The sequence below is a fragment of the Macrotis lagotis genome, chromosome 2 (genome assembly GCF_037893015.1).
Source record: "Macrotis lagotis isolate mMagLag1 chromosome 2, bilby.v1.9.chrom.fasta, whole genome shotgun sequence".
NCBI lineage: Eukaryota > Metazoa > Chordata > Mammalia > Peramelemorphia > Peramelidae > Macrotis > Macrotis lagotis.
This window is the reverse complement of record NC_133659.1, coordinates 140,746,981-140,772,113: the sequence shown is the minus strand read 5'-3', so window position 1 is coordinate 140,772,113 and position 25,133 is coordinate 140,746,981. Positions and strand designations below refer to the sequence as shown.

The 25,133-nt window shown below is 33.7% G+C and overlaps 1 protein-coding gene and 1 pseudogene across 2 annotated transcripts in view; one reads left to right on the top strand and one right to left on the bottom strand.

The window, feature by feature from the left end:
• The window catches only part of LOC141511964 (CDK-activating kinase assembly factor MAT1-like), a 34,598-nt pseudogene extending 32,428 nt beyond the window's left edge, over positions 1–2,170 (top strand).
• The window catches only part of GREM2 (gremlin 2, DAN family BMP antagonist), a 128,019-nt gene that overhangs the window by 44,368 nt on the left and 58,518 nt on the right, over positions 1–25,133 (bottom strand). The window lies entirely within an intron of this gene.

Below are 25,133 nucleotides of genomic sequence, written 5' to 3'. Positions count from 1 at the left end.
GGATTGTGACCAGTTGAAAACTTACCATAATAAATTATGAAAGATAAACATTGAACTAGGATAAGCAGCTATGGAGATGAGCAGAAAGGAATAAATATTTTGGAGAGAAAAATTCAGAGGAAAATCAGTTGAATAAAAGGTAATAAGAAAGAGGAAGGAGTTAATTAATCCAGAGATTTGAGCAAGACACTATCAAGAAAATGGGTATATTTGAAGAAATGACTAAATATGTTATAGGAAGAAGATGAGGATTTATACTTTGGACACATTAATTTTGAGACTCTTGCAGAAGATTCAGGCTGAGATGAATGATAATTATATACTTGAACATGAGGGACTAATGATCAAAAAAGAGGTTAGGGAAAGAGAGAAAATTATATTACTCATTTTCATTCAGGTAATATTTCAAGACATAAACAGTCATTAAGCTTTCCAAGGAAGACAATATATAGAGAAGAAAAGAGATAAAGGCTGAAACACAAGTCTATTGTGGGGCAGGACAGAGATGGGGAGCAAGAAATGTTCAGACTTAGAAGAGTGATGGAGATAAAAGAAACTAACCAAAGAGATAAAGATGAAACGCATAGAATTCTACAAATTCATTAAGAAGTAGAAGTAGTGGGTAGTGCATGGAGAGAACAATGTCAGGAAATATAAAAGAGAATCAACTATCAAATGTATAGGGAAAAAGCCTTCTATAAGTGAGAATGCAGTCATTGTTGAGCATAGTTTCAGTAGAGTTGTGAGAACAAAAATCAAACTGCTAGGGATTAGTGCAGGGAAGGTAATAACAGTGACTGTGAAATTCATCTGTGAATGGGAGGAAGAAGAAAATAAAAGCTTGAAGAAGTAACAGGGTCAAGAATGGTGGTATGTCTGATCTCTCTTTCTCGGTTGTCATTGCCAGTTTATCATTCATGTTCTCTCTATTGGTGTGCCCAAAAATTCGGTGCTAAATATGCTTCTCTTATCCACTTACATTCACCCTCAGAGATCTCATCACTCCTCAAGACTTCATTCATCTGTCTTCTTAACTCTACTTAAGAAAAAGTCTCGACCTACTGAATATTTTGAACTATTCTTAAAAGTCAGTTTACCTGTATCTCAAAGGCATTATGTCTAAAACATTACTCATTATCTTTTCCCTTGCATATTTATTTTGAGGAGACTACTATTCTTCCATTTATCCAGGTTCACAATCTATGAGCTGTCTCTGAGTCTTCCTTCTTCTTACCCCACGTATCTAATTAGGTGGAAAATCTTGTTGATTCTACCTTGACTACATCTTTTAAATTCACTTCCATTCACCTGCTTACCACCCTGCTCAATGTCACTACCTAAATTGTCTCTCTCTTTTGAATTATCCTCACCAAATTTGGGAAGTAATATTCAAAGAGTTCACATACCATCTCACTCCCCTGCTCCAGAAGATTCAGTGGTTCCCTAATGTATCAAGAATAAAACTCATAGTGGATACAGAACTGGAGCTTGGTTCACAAAGATCTTGAGTTCACATATAGCTTCAGACACTTTTCTTGCCATGTGACCTTTAACAAGTCAGTTAACATTCTGAACAACTCTTTAAGTCTTTTTAAACTTGACCAATAATGTGGATTTGGACAATAACAAAAAGAAAATGGAACTCTACCAAAAGGAAGACAAGTTAAAACTGACTTGGGTACAGGAGAATTTGGAAGAAGCTTTATAAGTGGAACGACAAGAAAATGAACAAAGATGACTCTTTAAATAAAAGAAGGAACTGCAGCAAATTCTAAAAAGGAAGAATAAGCAGGCCCTCTTAGATGAACTGGAGAATTCTAATCAGCCTGCAGCTCTGCAGAATAAAGATAGATCGACACAGCTGGAAATGCAACTAGAGAAAACTAAATCAGTAAAACCAGTGACTTTCTCCATGGGCATCAAAATGGGCCAGCATATTTCATTAGCCCCAATTCAAAAGCTTGAGGAATCTCTGTATGAATACCAACCATTACAAATAGAGACATGTGGACCCCATGTTCCTCCCTTGGAGATGCTAGGAAGGTTTGGGTATCTAAATCATGTCCAAGCTGCTTCACCACAGGATCTTGCTGGAAGCTATACTTTTTCTCTTGCCTGCCATTGAGCCTTACAAGATGCTTTCACTGAACTTTTCTGGCCATATAGTTAACCTGCACTTATTTGCTAGTTTGTGAAGCTTGGAAATTAGAGTGGAACCAGAATCTATGCCAAGTAAAACAAATGACTGCCACAGCCAGCACAAGTCAATCTAAGTGCTGCCACTCAGGGTAGCACTGTGGAATAAAATCAAGTCACAGTGTCATGTGATTGGGAGATGTATTTTGTGGAAGAAAATTTATTTTTACTTGTATTTTCCTGAGAGGAATTGAAGCAATAAGCCACAACTAATGAAAGATATGAATAATTCAGCCATGTATACTTTAGGTTAAAAGACAGACTTGTAAATTTTTTTTAAAATAAAGCTAGACTTTATATTATGTTTTTAAAAAAGAATAAAACCCTCAACTTTTCCATTTGGTATCTAGAATTCTTCATATTCTAAATTAGACTTTTTCTACATATTACCTCTCACATTCTCTAAATTTCCAACAAATAATCTTAATTGTCATGTTCAAGCATGTCTGTGACTCTATCTGTCTCTATACCTAGGTTGTTGGGATGTACTCCCTCCCTGCATCCATTTTTTTAATCCCTAGCTCCCCTCAAGTTTCAGTTTAATGGCTAGATGTTTTTTCATACTACCACTATTGCTACTACCACATCAAACTACAGTGTTTTTTGCCTTGGATATTTTTGTATCAACTTCTCTTTGTACACGTTATTTCCCTCTAGTAGAAATGTAGAATACAAGAACCTTGGGTACAGGGAATTGTAATTTTGAACTTTAAACAATCCCTGGCCCTCAGAAGGCACAAAATAAATACTTGTTGACTTGACCGGATCTCTTAAAGGAAAGGAGTCCTGCCAACTATGCTTGTCTTCTTTTTTCTTCCCTTTCTGTCTGGTATTAATACTTCTTTCCTTTCACTTTCTTTCTGTTCTGTCTCCACCTCTATTTATAGAAGATTGGCTTTCTCTAAACTGTTAGAACAACTCAGGAAAATTGATGATATAAATACAACACTATTTTTTTCTTTTGCGAGATGACTCAGGGTAGGGGATAGAAAGGCAAGACAGTTAAATTAGGGCAGAAATGGTGGTAAGATTCATAAACCTCAATAGACAGCATACCAAACCTGGGAAATGTGTCTTCAACTTAGTGCTTACCAAGTCACTGTAATTTTAAATCAGATTTGTGTGTGTAGTAGTATTTCATAATTTTCCACTGCTATTTTTCCTTTCCTGGGGAGGAAAAAAATCTTCCAAATAAAGGAAATTAAGAAACAAAACAATATAGAGTATTTGAGTATGTGGTGAGGCTATTTCTCCACCCATCTGGCATCTTGTCACTTTCTGACTGGGAGTTATAATTTATGTGCCAGGTTCTTTCTTGAAATATGATGGCAACTTGGATTTCCTTCCAGCATTGTATCTAGAATTATCTATTAATAATAGAGATTTATTTCATATGCATTGCATATATTGTTACTATTGTTTAGTCATTTCAATCATGTTTGACTCTTTATGATCCACTTGGATTTTTTTTGGAAAAGATACTGAAATGGTTTACCAGTTCTCTCTCCAGCTCATTTTACAAATGAGGAACTAAGGTAAACAGGATTAAGTGACTTGCCCAGGGTCATACAGCTGATCAGAAATTTCAGATTTGAAATCAGGTCCTCCTGACTCCAGACATGGCACACTATCTACTACAGCACCTAACTGCCCAAAGGTGGGTGTAAAACTATATAAATACCTGTATATTTAAATGTATAGATATACATGTGTATGTATATATATATAAATATGTATATATCTATATAGATATATACATATAGATACAGAGAGAGAAAGGAGAAGATAAAGAGAGAAAGAAATGGAAAGATAATATTTGTGCATCTTTTGCAATGGTTATTAACCTTTTTTATGTCACATGCCTCTTTAATTATCCAATGGCTACTCACAAAATATTAAACAAAATAAAATCCATAGGATTACAGTGGAAACCAATGATATTGAAATTCAATTATCAATGTTAACAAAATAAAATAATGCCATGGACTTCAGATTAAGGATATATATTTTAGGGATAAAGGTATATTTTAAATATATACTGGGCCACAAAAGAAAAAATAAAAACTTAAGAAGAAACCTCTTGTTGAAAACTGGACAGTATCTAATTAGTATCTATATAAGATCAAAATAGAAAGGACATTTAAGGAAAATGAAACTAGCTGAAAACAATCCCAGGATTTTCTAACTTCACTCAATATGAAGAAATATTCAGAATTTTTCTCCCTGGGTCTACCATGAACACATGGTATATTTTGCATAGGCCCAAGAGATTTTATAGACAATGAATTAACTGAGATGATTGATTTAAGTATTATATTGGCCAAATGATAAGTAATCAATAAATACTTATTAGTTTGTCCATTGTATGTAGTTTCACACCTAGTCTGGTGTATATATGGACAGTGTCATATCAACTAGCATCTATTACTCCACAGTCAATTACAATGACTTTTAAAATTATGTATATATATATATATATATATATATATATATATATATAGTAAAAAATTGAATACCTCTAATTTATGAATATATTTTTATTTACAAATTACACACATGTACTACTATACTAGTAATTATGTACATTACACAATTTACAAAAATGTTTTAATAATGAGGTAAAGTTGAGGTGATATATGATCTTAGAAGTAATAGCATTGTAGTGTATTATTTAGAGTAGTAGCTCTGTTAGATCTGTATTTTAGGAAGATCAGTTTGAAAACTCTGTGGACTATGAATTTGAAAGACATTATCAGTCTTGAAGTGGCTAAAACAATTAGAAAGTTATCACAATTGTCCATGTAAAAGATGAGGGTTTGAATGATGGTGGTATAAGAAGACAGATAAAAAAGGTAGTGTTAGGATAGAAACACAGAATTTGGTTAACATAATAGGTGAGCTGAGTCAGAAAACCATCAAAGACTACACTCAAGTTCTAAACTTGGTGGACTAAAAGTAAAGTGGTACCACTGCTGAATGTTTGGAGATGAGGCAAAAAAGATAATGTAATAACTTTGTGATGCATATTGCAACCTCTCCAAGTATACTCATCTATGTGACTTAATCTATTCTATCGAAGATGCAAAGGGTTGAGGAAAGGTTCTTTTTCATTGGTCCCCTAACAAAAACACTAGTTCAAAAGTATGACTACCACAGTCATAATATGATCTGTCAGGTAGGGAATGGTTATTTTCCCTGTGGCATCTCTACTACTACTACTACTATGGATGTCCTTTATGAATCATATTATACTTATCCTAAGAGGCTAATTCCACTATATAAGTAGTTCATTTAAGCACTTGAACAGCATGTAGAGATTGTAGTGGAGATGGATAACTAATTAAAAGGTAAGTCTAATTGATTTGGAGACAAATCCCTTATACGAATATGGAAAATATTTGAGAATAAAATATATGTACCTATGTTTCTAATTTATGCATAAACATCATATTTATTATATATTTATGTAAACACATTAAAATTAAGAAACAATAACACATATAGATGCATTTTGGAATATTTATGGAAAGACATGAATAATAGTTGAGGAGGAGGTTCAGAAGGAGTAACTACACTGATAGAGGAGATGTCATTGAAATTATAAAACCATTAATAGCAAAATATGTTTGATATTTGTATCAATGTAAGAAATTTTAAAGAAATGACATATTTTAAATAACATTCTCAGTAGTTCTAGGATTTAAACTTTGCTTCAGTAATTGATATTTATATTTATTTATTTGTTTGTTTGTTTGTTTGCTTGTTTATTTATTTATTTATTTATTTAGAACATATGTTTACCTGAAAACTTAGGCACGTTCAAAATTAAAAGACTTCTTTCAAACCTTCATGGAGCTAATAATTTAGAATGTTCTTTAGTTTCTTTGTGCTCATTTTCATTCATTTAAGAAGAATTTCATTAGAAGCTAAGTAATAAAAATGACTTAATTATAGTCAAATCTTACATGAATTCAAAACAATACTTAAAATGAACTGTGTAGGAGCTACCATGATATCCCCACTTGACAGGATTTAACTACAGACTTTGTTCTTTGAATTACTTTAAAGTATCTTTAAAAAGGACTGATACTGGGGGCTGCTAGGTAGAGTCAGGAGTACCTGGGTTCAAATCCCATCTCAGACACTTAATAATTACTAGCTGTGTGGCCTTGGGCAAGCCACTTAACCCCATTTGCCTTGCAAAAAAAAAGAGACTGATATTTCCAATGTTAAACTAGAAAAAAATTTGAACCACAATAAGTTTCATATGCTTAAAGTGTTTAATGCAAATAAATAGGGGTCAATGAATTAAGGGACAAGTTGAGGTCAGACTCTCTAGAAAGCAGAATTTGTTGGCTTCTTTGACAATGATTAGCACTATTCTTGTTACTTATAGTCTAACCTCAAAGTTCAGAGGTTCAGATTGGGTGTGCCTCTAAAATTCTGTGGTTTGTGAATCAGATTTGACTTTCTTACTGTTTATTCCTCCTAATATACTTTCCTTAATCTTCTATTAGTTGATCTCTTCATATTTTTGTGCATTGCAATAACGTTGGCAATGTGGACTTATATAGTTTAGCTTTTTTTAAAAAAAGGCAATAATTTACCATCATCAAAACTTTCATATTAATGTGGAAAGTAAGACATGAATCCATATTAGACCATAATTAAATGAAAATTTGAATATTTTTCCATGTCCCCTGTGCCCACCAGTAAATATTAACACTCCAAAATCTATCTCTTGGCAAAAAAGATAATGATACCTTAAACAAAATCTCAAAAGAATAATTTTGGATGGCAGTACTGTAAAAATAAAATCACAGAATTAGATCATTGGCAGCAAAGTCATTTTCCCAAGTATAAATGCTAAATTATGGCAGTGATCCATTATGGAATAGAAAAAAGCTAGATATAATATCATGCTTATACAATTTCAGAATTAGTGAAATTTGAAGTGGAAAAGATAGCAATATTTGACAAACTATATAGAATATTCTCCTTATATGACTGATAAGCCCTTCCATCAAAATTTACCACTAAGTTATTCAACAAAAAAATTTTTAGGACAACTTGATACCTTGAAATAGGACCCAAGCTAGACATCTTGTTAAAGATACATAAAATTATCCTAGGGGTTCTTGGTGTGGTGACAACATCTGTATACACACACACACACACACACACACACACACACACACACCACACATATATATATATATATATATGTATGTATGTATGTATATTTACCTAAGATTTAATGCAATTTCAAATCAATTTGGAAAACATTAATATGTATGAGACAGTCAGGATGAACAAAAGTCCCATTCTCTATCCTCAAGTCTGAGCCATCAATGCAGAATGTAACAAAAAAATGTCTGCGAAGTTACTTGGAGAGGTAAATCCTTAACCTATAACTTCTAATGGAGAGAAACCAAATTGTCTCCCTTTCTCATACTCCAAATCCCTGTAAACCACGTGGTTTTGGTTTACAAAATACAGATACTGTGTGTGTGTGTGTGTGTGTGTGTGTGTGTGTGTGTGTGTGTGTGTGAAGCTGTAAAAAGCTTCTTTGTGTGAGTTTATCTCATCCCAGAGTCTGACAAGTGAATGAATCAGAGGATCAGTCTCATTTTCTTCAAAAAATGAAAATGGATGACACAATAAAGGCCATTAAAATATCTTTTAGAACCCTGAGAATTTTCAAGGGCCTCACCAAAATTATGTTCAGATCTACAAGATCTTAAACCCTATGGATATGGAGTAAAGGAAAGCTTGGAATTATCAATGAGCTTTGGGGGATGTAAGGAATGAAAGAGTAGTTTTCTCATCATTCTCTAAACCATGGGTATCATTGATGAAGTGGTGATATTTCACTGAAATGTTACTATAAATTTTCCAGTAATCTAGGTCTCTAACATTGCAAATACTGGAAACCAGTTAAATCTCCCTGCTTCACACAGACAGTGACACTTCCTTAACCCACATCTGAGATCCTGTGGCTTTTGATTCATTATGTTTGTTGATGACTTCTCTCTTGTTTTCTCAGAATGTAAATATTTGTTCTGTCTGCATCCTAATTGGCAGTCTTAGCCTCTTATTGAATATGAGCGCTGTGGTAATTCTAGGGCCTCAGGATCTTTTGCCATGTGCTGGAATTTCACATTTTATGACATTAGCTTGGCATAGCACTCATCCTCCCCGGCCCCTCTGACCCTGACTGAATTGTAGTTGTGTCTCTAATTGAAAACCAAGATTATTTTATTCCTTTCTGTAGAGAGGAAAACCAGAACTATCATTCTGAACACACACCAAACCACAGGAGCCTGGGTGAGGGACCATAATGACAGGGCCTCCTACACAGCACATTTACAATCTTTCTGCTAATTAGCTTAATTTTCTTTGTCTAGACTAAGTTAATACACAGAAGATCTCTACATTTTTTTAAAGAAGCATCATTAGTCCTTCAATTTCTGCCAACCAAAAAGGAGAGAAAAACATTAATAGGCCCAAGGAAAAAAACAACAACAAATAAACAAAACAGAACTAATATTTTTTCATTAATGGGCTATTTCCTAAAACATTTTTGTGGGGGGGGAGAACCTTTCAAATGCTATTTGGGGTGAGGTGAGGGCAAAAGGCATTAAAAACACCAAAGTACTGTTCAGCTATAATAATAATAATTGACATTTATATAGAATTTCCAGTTTTTAGAGGGACTTTGCACACATTATACCATTTGATCCTCACAAGAACCTAGTGAGGTAAATTCTAAAGAAATTGTTATCCCCATTTTACAAATAAGAAAACAGGCTCAATGAACAATTTGCCAGTGATCAGAAAGCTGGTTACTACCAGAGGTGGATACTGAACCCATCTAGAGTCTTGACTCTATGATAATATTTGGAAAAACTACCACTAACAACAAAAACTATAAAACAGTGTGAAAGAGAGAAGGGAGGAGGGAGGGAAGCAGAGTTATTACTTGCTAAAAGACAAAAATGGAAAATAGCAGTCTTTTTGACTCCTTTTGCATAGCTAGCCTGAATAGTTCCCATTAGTATTGATTCTTCCATAGCTGGCTTGCCCTCTCTGAGACATCTTTTTTAATTTGGGTTCCTGGATATTGAAAGAAAAATGGTTTGCATATAAGATACCAAGGCTTTTCCTTGATTTTAAGCTGTTAGGAGAAATACAATATTTTGGACCCAGGGTCTCTTGAAAACTCTCCCTTGGATAAGGGGGTGGTTCCAGCTTAAATCAAATCACTTTGTCTCTTAACACTCCTCAGAAGCCTGAGATTCAGCTTAGATTGACCTCAATGTGGAGATCAGAGCTCACTGCTCCACAATGGCCTTGGGGAAAGGGAGGGGATCCACACAAGTGGCGGCAGATTGTCTATGGTAGCTAGAAATGGCTGCTGTGCCAAACTGGCTTCCCAGTATCCGGTTCAACCACTGTGGCCCAGAGAGTCTCAGAACTGGATGGTATCCATGGAGGCTCTTGCACACTTGGAGAGCTCTGTTCAGTCAACCCCCAGTCTCTGATGCTGTGTTTTACCTTTCTGCTTAACAAATTCCAATTCCAAAACATTCTACATTGTTTGCCTTGCGAAAAGACTGATTAGTTTGCTAAGATGTGATGACAGGTTTCATTTTACTGCTGCCTTTTCTCTTAAATATGTTTCTTTTGGTTGATGTCCTTTTAACTTGAGTTGAACTGACTGTAAGTGGGTCAATAAAGCTTTGGAAGAATCTCCAAACTCTTTCCTTGTACATAGTCAAGATATAATCCCAAGGCAAATAGCACTGACTAAGCCCCATTATGTTATTTCTAAAATGGTGAGTATATGACTCAAGTTACCATTTATAAATTAGAAGAAACTGTAAGTAGAGGGAGTAAGATGCCAAGGATCAGCTTCATGTCACTATAACTAATTTATGCCACATTTTCCAGGTGAATCATCTGTAGTGAATAAAGTTCACATTTCATTGATTCACTTCCTCTTTCTTTTGCATCCCTCCCCCATCTGATCTATTTATTTACTGTTTGCAGACTTCTTTTTCTCCAGTCTCCTGGCAACAAAATTATTTATTTAAATAAAAGAAACTGATTTTTTTTTTATAAAATCATCTTTTTGGCTGCCCTACCTCTTCCCTAAAGTTTCCAATATTCTTACACTTTACTCCACTCCCTATGCTTTTCAGTCTAATGACATTGGCTTTCTTAATGTTACATGAACAAGACACTTTTTCTCTTTCTCACCTCTAGGTATTTTCTCTAGCTATGCCCCTTTCCTGAAATACCCATCTTCCTCATCTCTGCATTCTGAATCCTTCCTTCAAGCCCCAACTAAAATTCTCCCTTCTACAGAACACCATCCCAATCTGTCTTAATTCTAGTGCCTTAGTTTCATCAACAATTTCCTATTTAACCTCAATATAGCTTGTTTTTACATATTTGTTTGCTTGTCGCCTCCCCATTAGACTATGAACATCTTAAGAGCAAAGATTAATTTTTTTTACCTTTCTCTGTATTCCCCCATTAGACTGCAAACATCTTAAGGACAAGGAAAATTATTTTTTACTTTTCTCTGTTTTCCTGACCCATAGTAGGTTTTTAATAAATGCTTACTGACTAACTCCTTCCAATCAGTCATTCAAATAGTGGCTTTTGTCTTATGGGACCCAAAACTGAACTGGATTATGTCACTCCTATTAGATGATCCCTACTGCCTCATCACCTGCTTGAAGCTCTGACTCACTTTACCAAATTGGACAGATGATTTGGCATTGTATAAATACAACTTAACCCAATTTCCTCTCTGCTGAACTTTTGTTATGCTTCTGATACAGGCAAAAACATTATTTTGGTGCAAAGGTAACCCCTCTTCTATATTTAATCCTAAATATCACACTCAGTCAAAGTTCATTTTAGGATTGATTATGCTTCTAGGACTTCAAGGAAATATATTTTCAGGAATAATGGTAGATTGATAGTGTGATATGAATTCATATTCTTAGAAGGAATAATAGATGAATCCTCTAATTACAGTGTGAGAAGAGACAGTAAAAGATATCTAATCTAACCCATATATGAAAAAAAAGTTTCTTCAAAAACATGCGATAGTCATTTAAGTTTTACTTTGCATTCTCCAAAAAAGAAAGAAATGCATTGCCCAAAGGCAATCCCTTTCATTTTTCCATAACTCTAATCTTAAGAAGTTCTTTACATCAAACCTGAATTTTGTTCTTTGAAACATCTATCCATTGCTCCTAGTTTTTTTAAATATAATAAGATAACAATTTTTTTAATGAAAGGTACTAAATAGCCTTTGATCTTTGTTCAAACTCCACAATACTTTCTCTGGATATAGATGGTATTCTCCATCACAGATACCTCAAATTTGTCCTGGATTGTTGCACTGATGGAATGAGCAAGTCCATTAAGGTTGATCATCACCCCCATGTTGCTGTACAGTATACAATGTTCTTCTGGTTCTGCTCATCTCACTCAGCATCAGTTTATGCAAATCCTCCCAGACTTCCCTGAATTCCTATCCCTAATAGAACAATAGTGTTCCATAATTGCTCCTAGTTTTACCAAACAGAACAATTCTCATCCCTTTTCCAAATGAGAGCCATTCAAATATTTTAAATCAGTGATCATATTTTCCCCTAAATCTTCTATTTTCTAGGCTACTCCACTTTCTTAAAACAATCTTTACATGAAGTTATCTCAGGATCCCTCAGTATACTTTTAAAAATCCCCTCCCAAGCACTTTCCAGTTCATTCACATTTTTCCCAAAATTTGTTACCTAGAACTAGACACAATATTGTAGAGGTAATCTGACCAGTTCATAAATTCAAACAAGTGGTAGGGAGACAGGGATTATCTAATAGGAATGACATAACCCAATCCATGTTTGGACATCATCAGAGAAAAGTAACCATTTAATTGACTAATCGTGAAAAATTGGTCAATATTGTATTCATGAAACAGCAAGAAAGTCATTCTCACATCCATAGTTCTGGATTAATTGTATTATTTTCCTGACTCCCATATCATATGGTGGTCTCAAACTGAACATATAGTCCACTAAAAACCCTCAGGGTTTTTTCAAATGAACTGCAACTTAATATCATTTTCCTCCATATAATACTTATGAAGTTGATCTTAATAAGTAAGTATATGAATTCACATTTACCCTTATTGAAATTCATTAAATTTCAAAAACAAAATAGTTTACAAGATGATGGTCCTATTTTACTGAGAGAATGCCCTGAGGAGCATCAATAGAAGAAGAACAAGAACCTCACAGAATGTGAAGATATAATGTCAGCAATCTATTGTATTATTGAAGTATGCCTCTAAGAACGCAGCCAAAATATTAGCTCTGAAATGGAATGGAAAACTTATTTCAGTCTTTATTTCTGATTTAAATTAATGCATAGCATATTTATCAATTTATCATGCCAATTCCAAATTTATATTGATCCTTTATAATTATTATCAAAAAAAAGAATTAAAATATAGGTTCATGACATCTAAAACTCAAAGTCCTAAATTTAGTAGCATATTATAGACAAAAAATTTAGCTATATATATGTGTGTGTGTGTGCATGTATATAGATATATAAAATTAACTATAAATAATCTATAGTTTAATTATGCAAACATCATAATATATTAATATTATATATATACACACACACACACACTACTCTGTGAAGTGTATGAAGCACTAAAACTATAGCAAATTAAAACTAAAATTATAGCAAAGGCAGTACATATTATAAAAATAAGTCCAAAAATGATTTGGAAAGTTCTTACTAATTTACCTAATACCATTTATTAGTCAACCACTTAGCTGGGGCCATCCTACTTCTGTAAACCATCAAAATGATTTGATAAACTCAATGTTACCACATTTGAATTTTAATTGTTTGAATTTCTAATTAGACTTTGAATATTCATTTATTACCACACCAATAATAAACTTATTTATCTTTTCATCATTGTTGTCTTATAGTCATTTCAGTCATATTCAGTTCTTTCTGACCTCATTTGAAGTTTTCTTGGCAAGGATACTGGAATGGTTTTTCATTTTCTTCTCCAGTTCATTTTACAGATGAGAAAACCAAGGAAAACACAAGTGACATGCCCAGAGTCTCACAGCTAGTAAATGTCTGAGGCCATATTTGAACTTAGGCTCTCCTGACTCACACACACACATACATCCATACACACACACACACACACACACACACACACACACACACACACACACACACACACATATATGACTAGTGAGTTTTTAAAATTTAATTTGGGTGGGAGACTTCAAAATAGGGGCAAGAAATAGTGTCAAAGCTCTTAATAACTATTCTGTCCATTAGTCTCCCACTTTGACCTGGCTATAGAAATTCCTGAGCCCCAATATTCCATTATGGCATACTTGTACTTTTTGTAAATAAGAACAAAATCTCTGGTTATACTATCATTAAAAATGTGAATGTAGTATATGATTTGTTTTTAAAAAGGAAAAAAGATAATAATCATAAATTTTTACATAGTACTTTACCATTTTTCTAGACACTATATTATCTCATTTGATCCTCACAACAAACCTGGAGATATAGGCTATTATTATCTCCATAATAATAACTTGAACTTATATAGCACTTTCCCTATGACATGCACTGTATTAAGAACTTTATAAATTTTATTTCCTTTTATCTGCATAGAAATCCTGTCATGTGGGTGCTATTATTATCATCATTTTTAGAGATGAGGTAAATGAAGTAAACAGAGGTTCCATACCCAAGGTCCACCACCATTAAGTATCTGAGACTGGATTTGAACTTGGGTTTTCTTAAAGCAAAGTACAGTACAAACTAAACTTCTCCATTTATTTTATATGTGTTTTAAGTAACACGATGTTTCTGGTAGCTGTAATTGTTTACAATAGCCTTTCCCCTCTGGTTAAACATTATTAAATGTGTCATAGGCACTGTCCATGGTATTTTTTGGTGAATGGAGAAATAAAGAAAATCTATTAGTTATTGACAGTAATCATCATCAACAAACAGTTATGAAGTTTTCTACTGAGTCTAGGAAACTGTAGTAGAGTCTCAGGTATGGTGTTTGTTCACAAAGACACTTGAAAATTATTTAAAAAGATAAACTACAGATTAAAAAAGTCATTAAATACCAACTATGTGTAAGGTAGCATGTTTGCATATAAAAATACATTGTAAGAATTTGTAATCAGTCAAAAATCAATAATAACTTTAGTACCTGGGGAAGACTTCATGGATAAGATAGGATTTCTGCTAGCTCTTGAAGTAAGATAAGATTTGAGTAAGAAGAGTGGAAATAGGAGAAATTGTATGAACACCCTGTGAAGATACAAAGATGCTTCCTTGGGAAAAAATGAATAAGTAACTTCTGAGGATTTGTGTAAGGACAGTCAGAAATAAATCTAGAGGTCAGGATCAGAGTATGAAGGATTTTGAAAACCAGAATAAGATATAGGGAACCACTATAATTCTTGAGTGGGATGGTTTACACACGCAAAAAATATTTCATATGAATTTATCTTGTAGAAGAGTATTAAGATTGAGAAGCTAGGTGAAACAGTGTAAAGAGCATTCAGGTCAAAAATACCAGACTTCAGATCTAACTTCAAACATTTATTAACTGTGTGACCCTGGACTTGTCATTAAACCCTATTTGCCTCAGTTTCCTCATCTATAAAGTGAGCTAGAGAAGGAAATGGGAAACCACTTCAGTATTTTTGCCAACTAGGGTCATGAAGAAGTGGACACAACTGAGATGACTAAACAACAAACAACAAAAGCTGGGAAAGTTTAAAACAGATGTGTGTGTGTGTTCAGTTGTTTTCAGTTGTGTTCTACTCTTTATTACACTTTAAACCAAGCAGATCACTTAAATCATAAACAAGATAATGAACATGGTGGCAGGTGAGGATGGAAAAGAAAGAACCACTTCAATAGATAGGAATAACAAACTGGACTTGGAGACAAGATGGACATGCTTGAGGAGAAAGTAATTAAGAATACATCAAGATTTTAAGTTTTGTTGACTGAGAACAAAAGATAATGCTACTGTTAGAAATAAGGAAGTATGGAGAAAATTTAGGTTTTTTTAGGAGAAGAGGATAGATGTTTTATTTTTGTCATATCACATTTGAGATGATGGAAAATGTTCATGAAGAAGCCAGAAAATAGAAACAAAATTCAAATGAGAAATTAGAAAATAGATGATAGTCATTCTCATCAATATGATGTATGAAGTAATGAATAAATTCTGAACAGGAGGAGATAGAGAATATATCGAAGAGACAGACAGTCACATAGAGACAGAGAGAGAGAGTAATTCTACAAAAAAGGTGACCATGACCAGAAAGGAAGGATTGAGACAGTGTGCATTCATATGTAGGATATGAGAAAACTAACTGAATCCAATGAAAGAAAAAAGCCAAGAATTTAGAAGGAGGTAGTGAACAAGAACAGTATTGTATCTGGGAAGCCAAAAGAGAGAAGAGAGATTTTTTCTGAGGAGATAATTAAGATTTATTGAATTAAATGAATCTTTAGGGAGGCAATCAAAAATGAATACTGAGAGAAATCAAGGGAATAAAGAGGTTAGTAGTAATCTTACAGAGGCAAAATCAGATTGCAATAAGGTAAGTAGGAATCAGTAATAAAAAAGTTGGATAAATAAGATAAAATGCATTCAAGAAATTTAACTTATAAAGGAAAGTGAATGAAAAGATGAAGGCTGAGAAGAAAGGAGGGTCAAAGTAATTTTTAGAAAAAATTATAAAATTTAATAATCTGAATCACTTTTATAGTTAAAAGAGAAGCAATGAAGAGAAAAAACTAAAGCTTCAATTAGTCAATAAATAAATAGACACATTAAATATTTGCTATGTTCCAGACACTCTCTTAAGATACAAGATATAAAGAAATGTAAGAATACTTTTCCTGTTCTCAAAAAATTAACATTATGGGAGTAATCTTAGAGAGAAGGCATTGTTAATGGAAGAAGACTGGAAACATCTTAATGTAGAAGGCTGAATTTGAATTGAGTCTTGAAAGAAGCCAGGGAAGTCAAAAGGCAAAGGGAGAGAGAACATTCCCATTCTCTGTTCCACCTGTCTCTTGCTTCCTCTCTCTCTCTCTCTCTCTCTCTCTCTCTCTCTCTCTCTCTCTCTCTCTCTCTCCCTCTCCCACCTCAATTCCTCAGTTCTTTTAACCTCTTTCTGCTTCCATTTAGTCATTTGTAAAATTGGGGTATAAGAACTTCCAATCTTTCTGGATTGTTCTTCAAATAAAATAAAATAATATTTATAAAATATATTATAAACCTTAACACAATATAAATGCTAGCTATTATTATTACTATTATTGTTTGCAAAAGACAGTTGGAGTTTATGAGAGAGATTAGAGATAGAAATTTTAGAATAAAGATAATAATTGAAATCAGGAAAGATGATGAGATCAACAAGCAAGAAGAGTATAGAGGGAGAAAAGAAAATCCAGGACAGAGACATAATGGACGAAGATCCAGCAATAGAGACTGAGGAAATCTTGATTATATAATAAAATCAAGTGAGAGCAATGTCACTAAAAACTATAAAAGTGCACATAGCCAAAAGAAGACAGTAATAAACTGTGTTAGTTTTGTAGATATCAAGAAAAATGAGAATTGAAAAGAGACCATTAGAATTGGCAATTAAGAGATTCTTGGTAACTGAAGAGAGCAGTTTCAATTAATTGATGAAGTCAGAAGTCAGAGTGCAGAAAAATTAAAAGCAATTTAAGAGTGGAAAAAGTAGAAAGACCTAATATAAATGGCTTTCTCAAGTAGGTTATTTCAGAAAAGGCACTGATCAGAAAGTTGAGCAAATATTTAGGATGCACCTACTTTGTGACAGGTCCTGTTCTAAGTGTTTTATAAATATTTTCTTCTTTAATCCTCACAAAAATCCTGTGAGGTAGGAGTTATTACAATCTCCATTTCATAGTACTGAGTGTTAGAGGTCAGGAAGGATGTGAGTAAGCAAGGAGATTTAAACCAATGGCATGGAATTTTAAAAAGAATGAAATTATTGAATGATGGTGGTGGATCAGTATTTAAGGTCATGAGACAAGACTCCCCTTTATACAATTAAATTGGAGGAGAATAGAAAAAATGAGCCTCCACTCTGTCTTTGCACTAGGCTTCAGGGAAGTGGTGCTATATATAGAAACATCTTCAGTTTATTTTGCAAGTTTTTGGTAACATTTCAGTGCACTTTCCTTTACAAATCTACACAATAGTCTTTTGGGGCCAATCTGAAAATCTTTTGATGATGGTCTTTAATGTTAGAGGTGACCCAGACCAAATTAGATTGCTTTTATTAAATAATGTAACCTTTGCTTAATAGTAATACCATACTTTGGTGCCTAATGTCTGCCAATTTTCAAAACACTTTAAAGGAGGTTCTACATATTTTAACCACATTACTTTAAATAAAGAGGAGTCAAGAAGGTTAATTGGAATGGAAACTTGGAATTTAAAAAGTAATGACTCAAAATAATTCTTTGGTGACCAAATGAAACAGCTAAAAATCATTCTATACTGTGGTACATCTTTTTTAGTCTTCTAAAGTTTGATTTATATTGTCTTATTCTGAAATAGGATAAGTTCTAATCTCTTTCCTAGACTTCTATGGAACTGATCCAAGCACAAAGTCTTCTTAAGTGTTAGAGGAGACTTTGTATTTGGATATGTTCCATGAAGGTTCAAAGCAAGATTAAATATTGGTCCTTGGGAGTAACATGGCTTGGAGGTCTTAAATTCCTAATGGCTAAAAGAACTTTACTAATTTGTATTACAAAACTGAGTTTGGAGAAGAATGTCCATTTCTGGTGAGTGAATCTGACACAATAGATTCATTTATAAGAAATGGACCAACTAGTTTATTTAACTCATAAAGCTAGCCAAATCCTACAGAAGAGCAACTTCTGTTCTGTTAGTCATTAAGTTTTCTCTTTCTTTAGTAGTCCCCAAATACCTAATATGGGGTATTCAATGTTTGTTGAAATTTAAAAAGGGCAAGAAGTAGATGAACTAGATTGCTGTATCAAACATCAATTCTCTCCTTTTACACAAATTTTAAGACCTCAGGGAAGCAAAATGATTTACCCAAGGTAACACAACTAGTAATTGGAAACTGGGATTAGACAGCAGGTGTGCTGACTTCTAGTTTAGTACTTTCTCACCAAAACTATGGTGGTTTTCAAAATCTTATCTAACTTTTTTATTTGCTTAAAATTTTGAAGTTTTTCCCAGACAGCCTAATTTTTTTCTTGCTACAGTATCAACTGAATATGGATAGGGCTAGAACTTCAAAAAGTTATCTAATCTGCTGAAGGAATACTAAAAGACTACCAGATGGTTGAAATTATGTGCTGATTTTAAAGATCTACACTGAAGAAAATGACATTTAAAAAAATTTCTTAGCTGAATATCTTTAATTCTTAATAAATGTTTCCTTCTAATAAATAGAATCCCTTTACTTTCATTTAAATCCACATTCTCTTATTTAGTCTTCTGTTACTATAAAGAATATCTGATGATAACTATTTTACACATTTGACCATAGCAATTAAGTCACTTCAGTAATGTACCAGAAGCCTTTCCAGGTCCTTAATCTTAGTCTTACTATGAATGTCTTCGTTTTATCCTACATGTGTATTCTTTTACATATTTATTTGCTTGTTGATTCTCCTATCATTTCTGAACTTCATGAGATTCTTGAGGGTATGTTTTTAGCCTTTCTTTGTATCCCTAGCACAGTATTATTCACATAGAAGCCCTTAATATGTACTTTCTGACTTAATCTGACCTTTCTTGGTTAGAAACTTTCCAAATTAACAGACCTCCACAATACTGTAATTTTTGCTGGTAATTTATTACTTCCTGTGTATTTTTCAAATTGTTGGAAACTTGACTAGACTTCTGCCAGGTCAGAAAGTAAAGGTACAAATAATCTGAGGAGATAGACTTCTGTTCCTAAGGTCATATCTGGTCTATCAATTAAGAGGAGCATCCTCCATAATCTGCAGAACAGATTTAGAATTTAGAATACAAAAATTATGGGTACTAACTCTAACATTAAGAGGTTCTGAGGAAGAAGTAACTAGAGCAGAAATAGAAGAAAGTCAATATGGAATCCCCTATACAGGGATTTTACATATTTATCACTGCTTTTGCTTTCTCTAATAAGCAAGGAAGGAATAAAAAAATTTCAATATGGAGAAATATAAAGAAAAGCTATGCCCAAATTAAATTACTTATACACTGTCATACCAAACTATCAAATAATTATTTTACTGAGCTAGAAAAATAGTAACAAAATTCATCTGGAGCACCAAAAGATCAAGAATAGCAAAGGACCTGACAAAAAATGTAAAGGAAGGTGGTCTAGCTCTACCAGATCTAAAACTATACTATAAAGCAGCAATCATCAAAACTGCCTGCTGAAGAAATAGAGTAATGGATCAGTGGATTAGGATAGGTTCAAAAGAAACAATAGTAAATGACTACAGTAATCTATTGTTTGACAAACCCAAAGACATTAGCTTATGAGATAAGAATTCAGTATTTGATAAAAATTGTTGGGAAAACTTGAAAATAATATGGCAAAAACTAGGCATAAACTCACATCTCTCACACACTTGACCAAACTAAGGTCAAAATGTGTACAGGATTTAGACATAAAGGGTGACACCATGGATAAACTAATAGACCAAGGTTTTGCACTAATAAAATCAATTTTGCCAAAATTAAAAGGAAAGCAGAAAGCTAGGAAACAATCTTCACAAATGGGAGTTCAAACAAAGGTCTTATTTCTAAAATATATAGAACTGTGTCAAATTTATAAAGTTGCAAGTCATTCCCCAATTGATAAATGGTCAAAGGATATGGACAGTTTCCAAATGAAGAAATTAAAGCTATATATATATATATATATATATATATATATATATATATATATATATATATATATGCAATGATATAAAAAATGCCCCAAGTCATTATTGATTAGAGAAATGCAAATTAAAATAACTCTGAGGTATCACCTCACATCTATCAGATTGACTAAGATAACAAAAAGGGAAAATGATAAATGTTGGAGAGGTCGTTGGAGGACTGGGGCATTAATGCTTTGCTGGTGGAGTTGTAAAGTGATACAACCATTCTGGAGAACAATATGGAGTTATATGCCCAAAGAGCAATAACACTGTTCATACACTTTGACCCAGCGATTCTAGTCCTATACAAAATCATAAAAAAATGATGAAAGTCCCACATGTTCCAAAATATTCATAGCAGCTCTTTTTGAAGTGGCAAAGAATTGGAAACTGAGGTGATGCCCATCAATGGGGGAATGGTTAAACATGTTATGGTACAAGAATATTATGGAATACTATGGTTCTTTAAGAAAATATAAATGGTCAGGCTAGAGAAGCATATCTGATGCCGAGCAAAGGGAACAGAACCAAGAGAACAATTGACACATTAACAACATTAACAACATGGTGAGATGATCAACTCTGATGGAAGCAGCTTCTCTCAGCAATTCAGAGAGTTAGGACAACTCTATTAGACCAGCTATGAGCAATGCTATACCCATTCAGAGGAAGAAAAACAAAACAAAACAAAACAAAATCCTTCAGAATCTGAGGAATACTACATTCACTTTAAAAAAATATCTCTAATGTATTTCTTTCCCTTAATCCTAATTCCTCATGCCAAAATTGGCTAAACAAGTAAACATGCTTAACACAAATGTGTAAGTACAATATTAACTTGACTTTCACCACTGAGAGGAGGGAGGTGAGAAGGAAATTTTGTAATTTAGGACTATTCAGAGGCATATGAATGGATGTTAAAAAATGTATAAATATAAATGTATAAATATAAATGTATAACATGTATTTGGAAAAGTAAAACATCAATAAAATTTTTAAATTAAAAAAACCCATGGATATAAGAACTGAAGCGTGCAAAGCACTGATGTAGGATAGGGCAGGATAGCAATATCATCATCATCATCATCATCATTATGAGTCAGCACTGTGCCAAATGCTTTACCATTATGATCTCATTTGATCCTCACAATAACACTGGGGGGGGGGGGTTGTTATTACTATCCTCATTTTACAGTTGAGAATAGTGAGGTAAACAATAGTTGTGGCTTGATCAGTGTCACAAAGCTAGAGTCCAAGAGCAGGTTAAAACTCAGCAGGTTAGTTCAAAACTAACTCCAAGTACAGCTTATCTGAATTTAGCCCCACTGAGCCACCTAGCTGCCTCAGTTCAGGAAATGGATTTAATTCATTCTGGATGAAAATCAAAGCATATAAAGAGGTTAATAGAATGAATGAAGCCTTAGAAAAGTAGTCTTGGTCTAGACTATGGAGGGCCTTGAAAGTCAGAATAAAATGTTTATTTTTTATGCTGAATGTTTTTGAGCTTGGAAATGAAAAGACATCATTGCTTCCTAGGAAGATTGCTTAGGTAGAAGTGTCAAGGCTGGATCAAAGATGGCTGAAAATAGAGGTAGAGAAGGCTTGAAGGTCTTACAATAATCCATACAAAAGTAATGACTGAATGAACTTTAATTGTGATGATAGTAATGGAAAGGAGAGAACAGATGTGGAAAGTATTACACGGGCATAAGGAAGAATTCAATGACTGGTTGGATATAGGGGATAAGAAAATGCAGAGAATGAAATGTGATTCCAAAGATTTGTACATGAGTAACTGTGAGGATGAAAACATCTTCAACACAAATAAATAAGGAAAAGCAACATATTTTTGTGATAACATTCATAATTCCTTACTTGATATGATGAAGTGGAGGTACAGCTATCCAATGGGCAGTTGGCTTTTTAAAATTGGTACTCAAAGAAGAAATTAGGATAGAGGTATGGATCTGAGTCCTCTACATGTTGTTATTAGTTGAAATAATTAGAGTCAAGAAGATCACCAAGAGAATAAAGAAAGAAATAAAAAATGTGGTTTATGACAAAATTTAATAGGGACTCTTCCTATACTTAAGAAAAAGGAAAAGGAAGTGGCTAGGTGGCACAGTAGCTAGAGCACCGGCCCTGGAGTCAGGAGTACCTGAGTTCAAATCCAACCTCAGACACTTAATAATTAAGCCTTGGGCAAGCCACTTAACCCCATTGCCTTGCAAAAGAACTAAAAAAACAAAAAGAAAAAAAAAGAAAGAAAAAGGAAAATAGATCAGTGAAGAGGGAAAATCAGGCAGGAGAAAAGAAAAATATAGCATAGAACAAGGTTATATAAGCCAAAGGCAAAGAATTATAAAAGGGAAAAAATATTTTTAAAATATTACATAAAAAAGCAATTTCAAGTGGTATTTTTGACCTGAATGAATTATTATGTAAAAGACTTGTATAGAAGTCTTCCAGACCATAAAACTTTGAAAATCTAGCCAAATCTGTAAAGCCTGTGAACTTTTTGAAATATGAACTGTTCTGAGTTTTGTACATTTTACCAAAGCTTATCTCTGGTTCAGTAAGGAGCTATCTGGTCATCTAGCTTCCAGTTCACACTAGACAGTTTTAAGGGGTCTCAACCAAAGTGCAACAAAGACTGAAGAAAGGGACTTTGCCATGTGATAGTTACATCTACTGCAAGGGGAAATAACAAAGGAGTTTGATACTGTCTTGATTCTCAACTCCTCTAGCTTTCACCACCTCCTACAAGATTTCCTTAGTTCTTAGGGTTTTCTGACTTCTCTCAAAATTTTCCTTTCTATCTTCAGCATTTAAAATTGTTTCTGGGAAATAGTAAGTAGGTAAAACAAAAGTTTGTGGAACATCTAACTGAACATCCTTAAATGTTAAAGCACTGTATTCCCCTGGTAGAATCTAAGTTCCTTGAGGGCAGGCATTGTTTTATTTTTGTCTTTGTTTTCCCAACTACCAGCCCACATCTTGCACATAGTAGGCACTTAATATATGCTGGTTAAATTGGATTAGAATGTGGTGTATTCATGGTTTCAAGACCACAAACCAAAGGGCATGTTTTAGCATTCTTAAGAATCAGACTAAGTGAGATTCTCTTTGGGTCCCATTTAGGACTTGGCTCTTACAACCTGACAGACAAATAAAAGTCTCCCGAAACCAATTTGAAATGTGGATGTTTACACAGTTTGACAGGCTCCACTTTTAATTACACAAAGCCTCCAATTAGCAATCACAGACTAGCTTACACAATTTAAACAGTTAACACTTCATGTTTTAATGCAGTGTGAGGTCTTGGGGCTGCCAAAGTTTATTTATATATATCAAATACTTTTGAGACCAATTGAAATGAAAGTGCAAGGAGACAAAGGGAGGGGAAAAAAAGCCACACATACTTAAACCAGTAATTTAGTGCAGAGTTCATATTCCTCTAAGGATGTCTTCTGAACTCTTATCTTTTCTTTGCCAGCAATTTTTTATTTTGCCTCATAGTGTTCCATGGAAAAGGCCCCATAAATTTATATAAAATAAGAATCTGGTTCAAGATGAATTGACAAAAATGTATAAGTGAATAACCCATTCCAGGCAGTTACAGATTCAGAATGGAACTGTGTGAAACTTATAGCCAGAAACCTGAAACCAATGGAAACTCAGTCTTCCTGGTAGAAAATGCCTGACTTCTACTGCCCAGGAGAAACCCTGAGCTATAGTAATCAACATTTTCCAACTTGGAAATACGCACAAGAACTTATTCTATCTCTGCTTTGTCCTTTCTGTCTTAGATTCTAACAGTCAGCCATCCATCCTCTTCTAGATCTCTTACTCTGCCTCTGGAAGTATCTGCTCTTTCAACTATACCTACCCCTTTGTAGCTGCAGTCCCCAAGGCATTTTACTTTCTTTCAGTCAGATTAGCTTTCAGGAAAGAGGAACATTAGTGTTCCAAAGGCAAAAATGAAATCTCTTTTAAAATACAGTAAATTAAGCCTGGAAGGATTTGCATGGACTGATGCTGAGTGAGATGAGCAAAACCAGAACATTGTATACCCTAACAGCAACATGGGAATGATGATCAACCTTAAGGGACTTGCTCATAAAAACAGGGCAACAATCAGGCACAATTATAAGGTAGCTGCTATGGAGAATGCCATCTGTATCCTGAGAAAGAATTGTAGAGTTTGAACAAAGACCAAAGACTATTACCTTTAATTTAAAAAAAAACGTTATTTTATTATGTAATTCTGCTATAACTTATACTTTATGTTTCTTCCTTAAGGTTATGATTTCTCTCATCACATTCAACTTAGATCAATGCATATTCCATAAAAACAAGGTAAAGACTAACAGACTACCTTCTGTGGGGGAGGTGGGGAGGGAAGCAAGATGGGGGGGGTTGTAAAATTCAAAATAAATAAAATCTTTTTAAAAATACAGTAAATTGGGACACAGAGGTGGCACTATGAGTCCTGGAGTCAGGAGGACCTGAGTTCAAATAAAGCTTCAGACACTAGCTATATGACTCTGGGTAAGTCACTTAATCCCGATTGCTTCCAAAATTCAAAAGATAAAACAAAACCCCACAAAACAAAACAAAAAAAAGCAGAGATCATAAAATTCCAAAAGCAACAACAACAGCAGCAGCAACAAATTAAGCATAATAAGTAGATCTGCTGGCTTTCATAAATCAATGTAATGTTAGTGGATATAAAAATGGAAAGGGAAACTTTTTAAACTCAATCCAATTTTTGAAAGAATTAGAGAGGTAAGAAGAGAAACTGTTATGTCACATTTCTTAGACCAGCCTCCTTAGAAAATACTACAGCTATATTAGGCAGTAAAGAGGAAATGCATCAATCCAGAGTT